General features: G+C 42.2%; 1 protein-coding gene across 2 annotated transcripts in view; it reads right to left on the reverse strand.

Annotated features, from left to right (window-relative positions):
• LOC111263127 (uncharacterized) overlaps positions 1-6,734 on the reverse strand; it is an 81,719-nt gene extending 74,985 nt beyond the window's left edge. Inside the window, exons 1-2 of one of the 2 annotated variants that reach the window (XM_022837967.2) lie at positions 6,145-6,734; positions 5,694-6,058 (exon numbers count right to left, since the gene is read on the reverse strand). The gene's annotated coding sequence lies outside the window, so the exon portion shown is untranslated. Of the gene's footprint in view, positions 1-5,693 lie in introns of both variants that reach the window. The other variant, XM_086969473.1, reaches the window with a different exon arrangement.
• Between the last annotated feature and the right edge of the window lie 2,371 nt (positions 6,735-9,105).

Genomic DNA, 9,105 nt, shown 5'->3' on the forward strand with positions numbered 1-9,105 from the left:
GATAATAGAGGCAAACCGAGGAGGAAACTGAGTGGCACGTAGATTCGTGCTTAAAGGAAAATCAGGCCAGAACAGTGAAATGCACATATATGCGGAGACAGTAGAAAACGTTTCTAGGACTTGCCTCGGAGACAGACGTAAGCAAATATATCGTAACGTCACAATTTTTCTGAAATTGGTGCAATCAGCATACCCATATTAGTCGAACCCAGTCCACGCCCTCTCTTGTCAAATACGTGAAAGCTAGCAATCGCTTTCGAAGGTGCGACTTTTACGAACACCATTCCATGTGGTGTCACTCCATTAATAGGGGATCGATCTTCTAGACGCGTAACGAGCACAAAGCGGTCCTAAAGACAGTTTGACACCAGGTTTTTTTGGCAATAGTGCCAAAATATCCTAGTCATTAGGGTTTTTTTTTTTGTTAGATTTTTGTACACTAACAATGGATGACTCTAAATGAGCATCGACTTAACGCGGACCCCCTTTGAACATTTTTAGGTATCGTGAGTTGGATGGATCGAATTAATATTTCTTGCCCAGATATAAATACGTAGCTGAGCCGAATCGTTGCCGAATAGCTCTTTAACATTGAATTCAGATGCCAAACACAGATCACCCTGATTTCAACTAGCTGACACATTTTTAAGAACATCCCAGCATACCCTCTGCCTAAACTATTAAAATGGACAGCCTGAGAATACAATCACTCACTGGTGTGTTCACATTTGTTGTTTATGGACTTCGACATACGAAATAGTTGGTCATGTTTTTGGGCATTTTATCTAATTGAAATTCTGTAGATTATATTGATTTCGAGCGTCGAGGGCTCTGAAATGATTGTGTTACTGAAGACTGTTCGTCAGATTCAATATCTAAACAATACGCGTCAAAAGCTCGGCCTTTTCCTGAAGCGGCCGACTTGACAAATTACTCAGAAGGCAGATGCAGCTAATCGGACTTGTATGTCGGCGACGTTATGTTGATCGATGTTTGAAAAATTAAGCGTCGGACACATGCTCTCATCATCTATATCATTGTCCCATTGCCTAGTGCTAATCTCTAGAGTACGTGCCAGAATAGCCTGGGGCTTTTAGTGACTGGTATAATCTCTTCGATTTCGTCCTAATAGCCACCGCTATCGATAATGCATCTCAGCCGTATTGTTAGGTGCGTATGTGGGATATATTGTTTAATACTAACACGAATATTTTTTGCTAGTATTAGGTACATTTTCATAAACCCGGCGCATTGCCATGTTTCGACTGCCACATTTTGGCTAATTGGAGCCAAATAATCATTAAGAGTTCAGTAGTTAGTTATACGTATTATGTATTCGAGCGAAGCGGAGCTTTTTCCGTCTCAGAGCTCCACGCTCTCTGTCTACACCTCAATCCGTATAATCCGCCTGATTGATTGCCAGTCCTGGCAATCAATACTATTCACCTGTCTGTGATCGCATTCATCATTGACGACGAGCAACTGACAACTTCATGTAACGGCATCTGAGAATGAAGCGTTATTTCTTTGCCGAACTGGAGTTTTTCTAAATCAAGTTATTATAACAATCATCATGACATCACAAACATTTTGGGGACTACCGTTTTGGTTGCCAGCTGCTTATGTCTATAATCAGCGGCAACTGTACTGGTATTAAAGCAATCGTGCCTTGTACAACATAAACATGCATACGCCTATATTGTGTCAGTATTGCGTTTATCTGTTTTGGCTTTATCTAGAAATAAAATTAAATTCTACATACGAAGAAATCGCACCGCTGCCTGAAGGACCGGTCCGATTACTTGGCCCAACGGTGGGCAGCGAGGCTTGGTTTATTTTTTTATTGGTCCTTTGAAACATAGTGATATAAAAATCTCCAACAGCGTCATACATTATCGTATTCTAAGTTGTCAACAACCGAACAAGCGGTTTAAAGTCCTATGGCGTATGTAGATTTTTCGAGCGCCACAAACCGTCGGTAGAAAGCTCAAAACCGTTCTCGATATCAAGCAGAGCGCTTGTTGGAATTGTTAGAATGGTTGACAAAAACGCAAGACGGAGGATAAGCGAGTCACATGTTTAAATGTCAGCGCCACTATGCGGACGTGTTCCCCCCGCCATTGGCGATGACGACAACAGTGGCAGCAGCGTCAAAGGCACATACAACCGTACATACACCCTATCCAGAACTCATCGACTTGCACTAGAATCCACGTGTAAATCAATGTGTATAAAATACCGTATTGGCAGGCACAGACGGATCTAGATTACAAGAAACGCCCATACACGTATAGCCGCAATGGATGATGAAACCCGCTAATGGCAAAGTTTTGAGATAAACAGACAGCTACCAGGCGGCAGGAATATAAAATGCCAACTTCACAAGCGTACTTTTCTCTGGCAGACAAAATAGCCTATTTACTTCCACTGTGAATTTTAAGAACACCGACCCCTTTTTCTTTCATAATATTCATGAAGTACATAGAAATGTCTTGCCACATTATTGTCCGTTTGGATAAATTAAGTGATCAGTTGTTTCTAATTCAGTGGCGTCCAGCTACCGCTACAGCGCATATAATGTTTAACGATAAGTTCGCATTCCTTTTATTAGAGAGCATTACACTTTTAAGGTATAAAATCGGAAAATTCTATTGGAAAACAAACGAAATAAGATAATAGTTCAGACCGTCACAACTTTATTTAGTATGTAACATAAGATACCTACGTAGCTCCTGTTAACAATTCAGACACTAATAAAAACGATAAAAAAACTAAACGCGAGCCGGATATATGGTGATCACTAGTCTTGTCATATCTTTTTAGATGAACGATTTTTTTAAACAGAACTGGAAGCTGATCCCTGAAAGGCAATCTTTCGCACCCATATAAATACAGAAATTGACCTATTTGCGTACGAGCGACTGCTTCTTCAATCCATAATAAATCCGTAATTATTTTTCCTCTGTATTAAAAGGGACACAGACTATACCTACCAACTTGATGCGGTATTTCAACACGGACCGACTAAATCATGGGGAGAATACAGAATCTGCCAGGTAGTGACCTCATCGTCACCAAATGAAAATCTCTCGAGTGAGGACAGCTGCAGCTCTACTACTTCGCTGCATAGAACTTTTTCACCCAAACGTAATGCATATAACTTACACTTCCCTTTCTTTCCTACTTTCTTTTGAGTCAGAGTAATCCCTCCTAGCCCGCTTTATTCATCAGTAGCGCTGCCTGGAAGAACATCTCGTTTTTTCGGATTTCCCTCAATGCACTCCACCAGTTATGTGCCATTCAAACCCCCATGCTATCTCTTTAAGCCGAGTCTTCACACGTTAACGCTGGCTGTCCCGCTTTTCAAAGGCATCATACATTACTTCCGTTCAATCAGTCCGCGATGAAAGTGGCTTTGTCCATAATTGAGGCAGGTAGCTAGAGATACCGTGGATGCCAATTGAAGCTTTAAACGTTCTTCCTATTTCCTGTTCTGCGAAGCTAGCTTGTCCTGGACAAAAAAAGCGAGAAAATTGGACGGTCAGTGGTTTCGAGCCTTACCGATAATGTCGACTGATACAACTGCTTAGAGCAATTGGTACACCGTTAGTTGTATCACTTCGAAATTCATCCAGATAGATATCAGCGAAAAATCGTAGCCAGTGCGATTTGAGCAGCGGCCCGAACCGTTGTTAATTCGATGATGTCTCTTACCATGTAGGAGCCAGTGAAAGAGCCGGATGAACATTTACAAGTACCTAGTTAAGGTTCATAGGTTCTGCTGAAATGAAGCAACACTTTTTTCAACACCTTTTGATTAATAGTAATTAGCTGCATTTAGAAAAAAGAACAGGTTGGACACTGTGGCTTTGTTTTCGAATTGAACCGAATTTCGTTCCTCTCTACTGCTCACCCCCTGTTTTGTGATCCCCTGTCACCCGACAGATAAGCGGTATAAGTACTCTTTGTAAACGAGAGTCTGTTCTGATTAGTTAAATTTATTACTACTGACTCTATTCACGTATGCGTGCGTGCGTACGTACGTACGGGTACTCAAATATGTATGACAATGGTATAACGTTTAGCCATTAATTACACTGGTAAACAGCTCAATGGCCAGTTAAGCTGGCGAAAGGAGGTCCTCTCAGCGTCGGAAAACTATCCAACTAGTGGCACAGGTTGTGCTTTATTTCTTCCAGTGGTGAGAGCGGCCACAGGACGAATGCGCTGGTGTGATACCCGCGCCCGCACACAACAGGGAAAGACAAGTCTTGTTCCTTTCGATAGGACGGACGTAAAGCAAAGCCGACGTACTGTTTCTTATGAAGTATTGGTTTAAAGTTGTTGTGAAGTATTGAAGCTTTATTGAGATCACCGGATGCAAGGACATGCCCTTTGGGCGAAATTGACGACAGGAAATTGAGGCGGCCGCTCATACAATACGGGTCGCTCACCCTATGTGACACATAAATAGAACGATAACCACGGCACAACAACTCTTAAGACTAATAATGCTAGTATAATAATCAATGTCAATCTAATGCACTTGACGATACAATATTTAGTAGTAAGGAACCAGCTGATGAGCTGTCAGAGAATCAGAATCCAAGTAAATCGCACACGGCATATAAGGGGCACATGTAACGAGCACACCGAAATAAAGATGATAAAAGCTTAAAAGAAAGATAAATCGAATCTCCAACAGTCACCAGTTTAGAATACGGTTATCATATTGAATAAATGTCTATATTTTTTCTTAGCAGTTTCTCGTTCAGCATTCTCAGATGTCTGATTCAATCAATATAATGGCCGTAATCGGGATTGGTGACGGTACGACTACGTTATCTTGGTAAAATGCCTACTATTTACAAAATATGTAATACAAAACGGCAAATTTTTTAAAATACGGTTATTTTAATAATAATCATAAGTGCCAGTGTTTCTATTTTTCCACCTGAATAAGCAAATTCAATAGCTTATTTCATTAATTAGTGATCCATGAAAAAGCACTGGGAAGTAGAAACGTCAGCGTCCAGAGTAGTCTCGAATATATCGTACGTTATTAAACATCTCTAGGTACACAGATGGTTTACATAACCACTATTCTGATTAATTCTAAATTTTCCGTTATTTTATCGTCTGCTAATACATTCTATAAATATTGTAACATAAATGCTGTTGTTTCTCAGTAGAATATTTGTCACCTTTATCGCATTTTGAATCTAGTCCCTATTTAGGGTGTGGATACGTTCACGGAATCGGTTCATAAACAGTGAAAGTGTTCACTTATATTTCTTGATTATGTCAATATACAGATAAAGTTGTTACTGCGATAATATTTATCTATGAGGAAGTCGAGTAAGATAAAGAGACGTAATCGTACTTATCTGCAACTGTACATTGGTCTGATCATGGAAATCGCGTCGCAATCTTTCACCAATCACTATGGGTAACTTCGAAGCATAACTTCATATCACTCTTACCAAACATCCCGGCTGCTTTGTGGCATTATGACCTCTTTCTAAAAGTTTATACGACAGCAAGCATTTGTTTAGGCTGTTGAGCGAGGTGGACCGACCCATCATCCGCTCAACCAGTTATAAGCTCGCTTAACTTATGATGAAGAAAACTATTTCGGCCTGCATGTGCGATTCGAATCAGAGACTTAAACAGGACTACTTTAGTATACTTACCTGCTTATCGTCGTCGTCCGCTAAATACCATTCCAATGGATGTCCGTTAACCAGAAATGTGTATTTGCAAACTTGTTTCGTTCAACAGTACTTTTTCCACATTTAGACATCTATTAGGATAGCTCATTTGTCTCTATTGACAAGTTCACAAATTGATACAATCATCTTTGTATCTATCAGCCAGTGACTAACGAAACGTTGATGGCGATCATACAGGGCCTTTTTTTCCTTTCGTTGCGGCCTCTCGCGGTCCAAAATATGAACCTTGCTCTTGATCCACTACGGCTTGTAATCCAAGTGAATAGTTGGTGTTAATCTACACACAATGTAATCGATTTACACCCGACACGACAGGCTGAAATTAACTGCGAACAAATGAAAAAAGCAAGTCGACGTTTTCTCACACACCGAACAGATAGACTTCGTTAACTTGTTTTACTACGCAACTTACCCCCAAGAAGTTGCGCAGAAGAAAATTGACAATGAACTGTTTGAAGCAACGAATTATCATCGTCAACCGGACAAATGTAGGACGAGGGGAAGGCAGCAGGGGCTGGCGAGAAAATTCAGCACACGGAATACGAGAAAAATTCAAACGATTCCAAGAGACTGAAGATAGAACACTTCGCCTCATCAATTTCAACAGAGCCTCAACCTACGCCTTTGGTGCTTTGAAAAGATCTTTTTTACACTTGTTGGTCATCGTCGTTTGTCTCACACATCTGTTAGCTTGCTAAACGCTGATGTTGTTTTTCTCTAGTTGCCACTATTAAATACAGGTACTGTTATTCTTAGAATATTATTGTTGGCTAGGATAGTAACTGACACGTGTACTTTTTCTCAAAGCAGTGCACATTGCTGCACTGCTCCGGCTGTTTTATCATCAGAGCCGTCTATTTCGGATGTCACCAACAGTTTGTTCCCCTAGCGATCCGGAGAATTCACCTATCAACATCCGGTGGTTCCTCTCGAACTACCTCAAGCCAAACAAGGGACAAACCAACAACACCGGCTAAATCGCTCTTTACCAAGGAAACCCCAGAACGGTACGCGCGCACGGCAATCTCTGAGGATGCGGCACCCGTGGTCTCGCGGGGAGAGGGAACCTATACCCAAGAAGCTGGTCGTTGAGAGAGTCCGGCAGTGGAGAGGACAGCCGGAACGCCAGGCGGCGGAGGCTCAGCGTGTCAGGTAGTGCTTTCGTGGACGCGCGGACTGGTGTTCGCTCGCTAGCGACTCACCAGCTAGAAGAGGGAAATGAGAGAGGGAATGGGATGCGACGTGCAGAGCCATTGCGTTGGAAGGCACGCGAGGATAGATGGATATACAAAACGACAGTAGCAGGGCCAGTAGTTGAGACGACGGTAAAGACCATCCTAACGTCAAAAGGAGCTGGCCTTAGAAAAAGAAACGGCAGCGTGTATAGAATCAACCTACAAAGTTAGGCTGTTTAATCGGACGTTGTAGTAGGGCGACGCAGCGGTCGCGTAGGGACAGGATGAAGACGAGGATTTGGCGTTATCCTGGTACTACGACTACTGCCCCCACTGTTCTTTACAAGTGGCGGTACCTCGTTCGCGGCTGAAAAAGCAGAAGCAGCGTTAGCAGCAAAGGCGACAGCACCCCCAGGAGTAGTTGGCATCGGGCGCCTCTTTAGCGGTCCTCTCCTCTTCCGATACTCGTCGGTCCCCAAGTACCTCCACAGAGATCGGCCGTCTGCGTAAGCGTCCGCCTGAAACCGGTGCGACGTGGTGCCTGTCTAACTGCTAACAAATCACCGCAGAAAGGGCAGATCAGTGCTCCAGATGAGGACCAGTAGGAAAACTGTAAGGGAAGAAAAGGAGTCCCGGTTGTTGGACGTTACGTTTTTGTCGCTAAGTCCACCACTACGACTCCCTTGCGGGCGGACGCTGCGGGGACCTCAGTGACGCTAGCCCGTTTATTCGAAAGCATCGCAACCACGACGCGGCCTACCGGCAACCTACACTCTATAATCTAACCTGTTTTGATGACAGCGTGGGTTGCTACTAAACTCGTTAATTAACGAAGTAACGCGCAGGCAACCCATGGGAGCAAACGTACATATGTACATAGGATTCGCAGCATGAGATGGAAGAAACCGCGGCAGGTGTACGCAGTACGATGAGAAGCACACGTGCTGCAAAGATGCAATGTCCGATAGCAGTTAACTATGGAAAAACGCGTGAAAGACGAGATATGTCTATTGGTGAATAGACAATACATACTTTCCGTCGATGTAAACTCGAGCCCAACATTAAGTGTCCAGTACGGAGGACACGATTGTAAAGGACGATACGCAAGCAAGAAGCAGAGTTCGCAGTATATCTATAGAAACATGAGACTTTGCTTGCTTGAAGCCAATCAACCTTAGTAATTAGGTCATGTAATGCGTTGTGTCGGAATGTCATCAAAAACGACTTTTAGATTAGTAAACGTCAAACGTAAAACGTAAAAAAAAGGGACGGTTTCTGCCGCCTACATAGAATTTATTAGATAATTCGTAGAATCAAAATAGCATGTTAACATGTAACTTGGCTTTATGGCAGGAACTATTTTACATATACTTCAAACATAGACATCATCATACATGGCAACACACATAGTAAATAAAGCTGGATAGATAATGGCGTTTCCCAGTATTATATTATACCTTGACACTGATTTGACCTGCAGCCTCAAATCGTACGATCAAGTGAGGTTTTATTCTTCGCGTATTTGTATCGGTGGTATTGCAAGTGCTATATCAGGGCGACATTAGAATTCATTAGTCTGGCAGGAACAAAATATCCAGCTTTTCCTTTCAATCCAGTGTAATCTACAGTCAACTACTCTACCCCACCCCCTGTAAAAACACTTGAAACGACCCCCTACGACATTTTAAACTCGTCCGCCTTTCACTACCCGATGGTAACCACGCTATTTACATTCCCTAATTCAATTAGACGACTCATAGCATTGCCTCCATGTGCTTTATGAGCTAAGTCATTCCTCTAGCCAAACAACTGGAGCTGGAGAGTTCCATTGCTGCCAACTCTGTATTAGTTAGGGATAGAAAATGCAGAGCTGTTTTTATGGTGTGTATTATTTTCACGCAGGAAATATGATTGACAAAATATGAAAAATATAAACCTTTCAACATACTCGATATATGTATATATATGGAGATGCGTCAACATTCATAAAGAATATTTGCCCATTTCACTGCGAAGTGATAGCGCTCTAGCGCTCGATTCTAAAGGACAAATATCGTGTAGAAACGTGTGCACCATGCTTACGTAATTAACGACTGCTCGTAATTAGTATATCCTACCATGCCAAAGCTTGCTCTCATATCCAAGAACTTGTGTTTGAACACTCTTAAGTAAAATACACTTACAGATTAAATCCAAAT

This window comes from Varroa jacobsoni, unplaced genomic scaffold, assembly GCF_002532875.2.
Source record: "Varroa jacobsoni isolate VJ856 unplaced genomic scaffold, vjacob_1.0 scaffold_737, whole genome shotgun sequence".
In the NCBI taxonomy this organism is placed as follows: Eukaryota; Metazoa; Arthropoda; class Arachnida; order Mesostigmata; family Varroidae; genus Varroa; species Varroa jacobsoni.